This window comes from Jaculus jaculus, chromosome 1 (assembly GCF_020740685.1).
Source record: "Jaculus jaculus isolate mJacJac1 chromosome 1, mJacJac1.mat.Y.cur, whole genome shotgun sequence".
Taxonomy (NCBI): Eukaryota; Metazoa; Chordata; class Mammalia; order Rodentia; family Dipodidae; genus Jaculus; species Jaculus jaculus.
The window spans coordinates 333,528,566-333,532,809 of record NC_059102.1 but is presented as its reverse complement, the minus strand read 5'-3'; the positions used below and the strand labels follow the sequence as shown (position 1 = coordinate 333,532,809).

At 44.8% G+C, this 4,244-nt stretch overlaps 1 non-coding gene across 1 annotated transcript; it reads right to left on the bottom strand.

The window, feature by feature from the left end:
* Positions 1-3,490: 3,490 nt before the first annotated feature.
* Positions 3,491-3,597, bottom strand: LOC123458241. The gene has a single exon (XR_006635538.1). It is a non-coding gene; the product is annotated as a U6 spliceosomal RNA (small nuclear RNA).
* Positions 3,598-4,244: the final 647 nt, after the last annotated feature.

The window sequence follows — 4,244 nt, the reverse complement described above, 5'->3', positions numbered from 1 at the left end:
TTATTTATTTTGAGGCAGGGTCTTGCTCTAACCCAGGCTGACCTAGAATTCACTATGTAGTCTCAGGGTGGCCTTGAGCTCACTGCAATCCTCCTACGTCTGCTTCCTGAGTGCTGGGATTAAAGGTGTGTGCCACCATGCCTGGCTCTGTGTAATTAAAATATATAGATATATATATTATTTATTTTATTTTCAAAACATATTTATTTATTTATTTATTTATGAGCTAGAGAGAGGCAGATAAAGAATGGGCACTCCAGGGCCTCCAGCCACTGTAAATGAACTCCAGAAACATGCACCTCCTTGTGCATTTGGCTTACAAGGGTCCTGGGGAATTGAATCTGGGCCCCTTGCAGGCAAATGCCTTAACCTCTAAGCCATCTCTCCAGCCCCTCTGTGTATTTTTTTAATCCCATGTAATTACTCTTTCCTTATCAACAAATGATAGGTTCGTAGGAGCTCTGGTCCCTCACCCTGTCTTCCTGGGTGGCCTTGAAATGGGCTGTAATGAAATTCTAGTTTACTTGAGATGTCACCCACTCGTGACCCATACCTGGCTTTGTCCTTCTCTTTTGGCTGATGCTAAGAGACCATCCATGAGGCCACAGGTGTAAACTGAGGGAGGGTGGTCCAGCCATGGGTGCCTGGAAGCTTCGTTGCCTCTTCCAACCTAGCCTCAAAGTCAACACAGCATCACTACACATTCAGTGGGTAAAGCCATCATAAATCTTCCAGGACTGGAGAATGGAATTTGGCTCCATCTTTTGCTGTGGGGACAGCAAGGTCACAATGTGGAAGAGTGTAAGAGATGGAGATATTGAGTCATCTTTGGAAATACAATGTCACAGGTCTTGCTGCTCTGGCCTCTCAGAACTTGAATGACTCCCAACCTTGTCTGAGTTCTGAGGACCCTTTGGTTCAACTCTAGAGCTGTTCTTGGCCAGGCCTTGTGGAGTCTCATCCTAGCGCCCACAGACTCAGCCAAAGATCCAACCTTTTATACAGAGTGCTTTCTTATGGCAATTCTTCCTCTTTGGCCTTTTACTGAGCAAATTCTAGATGATTTGGTTTCCCTATACTCTAGTCTCCATCTCTTCAATTCAGCAAGACCCCTGGGCTCCTTTGAATTATTGTTTCTGAAAATGACCTCCCCAACTGTGGGCTCACTTCATTTCTGTTCCTTCCCCAGCACCACAGATCTGTGCTGCCTCTTTTTCAATGTTTGAGAATTACTGTTTTGTGACCTTGACCAACATTCCCGGTTGTGTAAGGACAGTACAAGTCCTGTATCAGCTACTCCTTCATGGGCAGCAGTGGAGCTGGAGTCTATTCTGAAAGGAAGCCAGCAGGATTTGATGAGGAGTTAGTTGCATGTAGGTTGTGAGGAAGTGACGTAAGCTGGAGACGGGTTTGGTGCTATTGCTATTACCAAAGGCTGGGTCAGATTCCCCCCCCACCCCGAGGTAGGGTCCAGGCTGACCTGGAATTCACTATGTGGTCTCAGGGTGGCCTTGAACTCACGGCAATCCTCCTACCTCTGCCTCCTGAATGGTGGGATTAAAGGCATGCACCATCATGCCCGGCTCTTGGTCAGATTTTTAAGAGAAGAGTAAAACTGAGAGCTTAGTTTTAAACATGTCAAGTTTGAGATGCCTGGCAAACATCCAGGTGGGCATTCCAAACTTTCTGTTGGATAAATCAGCCAGTTCAGGTTGGAAGCCAGGCTACAAAGCTGTCCGGGTATGGATCATACAGGAAGCTGAGAATCTGGGTGGGATCACTATATAGGTAGGAAACAAGGCTGGAGCTGTCCTCTGGCACAGTAAGAGTAAATATTTGGGGAGATGAAGAGGAAACCTCTTGTTTGCATTAGCCCCACCCAACTCCCATAACTGCCTGCCCACCCTGCCCGCTTAGCTGGCCTTCTCTGGCACTGACCACTGCTTGCCTGTTTCTTCCTGTAGCCATCTGGATCCAGACCTGACAGATCACTTCCAGGACTCAGAAACTTCTCCAGTCCACAGAATCATCTGGAGTCAGTTGTCTTCACCAGGACAGACTCTTCTGCCAAAGTCTAGGTTGGGAGTAAGGGGGAAAGCCTGCGACTTCCAGAGTGAGTGATGGCATGACCAGAACCCCTTGCCAGTCTGTGCTACAGCATCCCAAGTTGGGTGCCCAGCAGGAAAGGAAAAATCAGATCTGTTACCTGAACCAAATGAGTCACTTCCTTTGCCTAAGATTCTGTCCTGGAGAGTACTGCCATGTGCTTGCTTAGTAATTGGACTTGTTATTTATCGAAAGATCAAGTGTACATTCCAAACATCCCTACTTCCCCACGGTAATTATTGACTTCACAATAGTAATTCATGTTAGCAATGTTCATCCAATCACATCAAGAACTATTGCATGGATATTCCTCATTGAACTGCTAACAAAAGTAAAAGTACTACCTATCTGCCAGGGCAGGGGGCTGAATGAATAAATTAGGGCACATACATAATCGGTACTTGTTAAGATAATTTTGTAGAAAAGGGGAGATGCTTGAAATATATGTGTGTGTATATATATTTATATATTTGTATAAAATATTATATATATATTTTTTTTCTTTTTTGCTTTTTTGAGGTAGGTTCTTACTCTAGCTCAGGCTGACCTGGAAATCACTCTGTAGTCTCAGGGTGGCCTCGAACTCATGGCAATCCTCCTACCTCTGCCTCCCAAGTGCTGGGATTAAAGGCGTGCACCACCACGCCCAGATCTGAAATATATAGTTGAGTAATACTTTGTTTACTTAAATGTTTTAATGGGCAGTGCAGTTCTGGAGTGCTTAAGAGCAATTTAGCATAAACAGAATTGAGAGCTCTGTGCTGTGAACCTAACAGTGAATGATTATGCATAGAAGGAGGAGCCTTGCAAAAGTCCAAAATATACGAATTGAACAAAAAGAGCATTAGGTTAGAGAGATGACTCAGAGGTTAATGGCACTTGCTTGCAAATCCTGATGGTTCAATTCCCTAGCACCTACATAAAGCCAGATGCACAAAGTAGCATGTGTATCTGGTATGCATTTGTACACATGTACAAATAAATAACTGAAAAAATATTTTTATAAATAGAAGAGCTGGGTGTGGTGGCATATACCTTTAATCCCAGCACTAGGGAGGCTGAGGGTGAAGGATCACTGTGAGTTTGAGGCCAGCCTGAGACTACAGAGTGAATTCTAGGTCAGCCTGGGCTACAGCAAGATTCTACCTCAAAAAATCAAAATAAAATAAATAGAAGACTGTTACTAAGCGTGGAGGCACATACTTTCAATTCCAGCACTTGGGAGGCAGAGGTATGAGGATGGCTGTGAGTTCAAGGCCAGCCTGGGACTACAGAGTGAGTTCCAGGTCAGCCTGGGCTACAGACAGACCCTACTTTGAAAAAACAGCAACAAATAGAAGAATGTTGTATTATAGAAAACAGGGAGCTTTTATTTTTCTTTTTTTTTTAAATGGAATGCTCCACAAATTTGTGTATCATCCTTGTGCAGGGGCCATGCTAATCTTTTCTGTATCATTCCAATTTTAGCTTATGAGCTGCTGAATTGGGCACAGAGAGTTTTATTTTTAAGAGTTCTCACTCAGTCGTACAACCCAAGAACCACTGGTGACCATCCTAAGAGCTGTCTTCAGAGAGTAATCATCAGACACAGGGGGTAGAAGGGTAAACAAAAAGTAAGAGTGCAGTTAAGTAACATGAAAGACATTTTGAGGAGTTATAGTGAGCAGGGGAGATCTTGAAGGCAATGGACACAGAGGATGTATGTTCAGAACCATTTTGGTTTTGATTAGGGGGACATAATTGTCTTCCAATAACCATAAAATGGTCTCATTAAAGAGGAAGCAGAGATCCACAGAGGAGACAATGCAGAGACAGGCTATGATAATTGGTCTGACTAGACAGCAGGAAGAGAATCCTTCTACTGTTAAAGGGAAGCCAAAAGGAAGGAAACGGGTATGGCTAGGTTTAAGCATTTGGAAATACGAGAGGCCCAGAGGACTCAGCAGAGTGGGGGATGAGGGAGGACGAGAGGCCCAGAGGACTCAGCAGAGTGGGGGATGAGGGAGGACCAGAGGCCCAGAGGACTCAGCAGAGTGGAGGATGAGATGACCAGAGGACTCAGCAGAGTGGAGGATGAGGGAGGATGAGAGGACCAGAGGACTCAGCAGAGTGGAGGATGAGGGAGGATGAGAGGACCA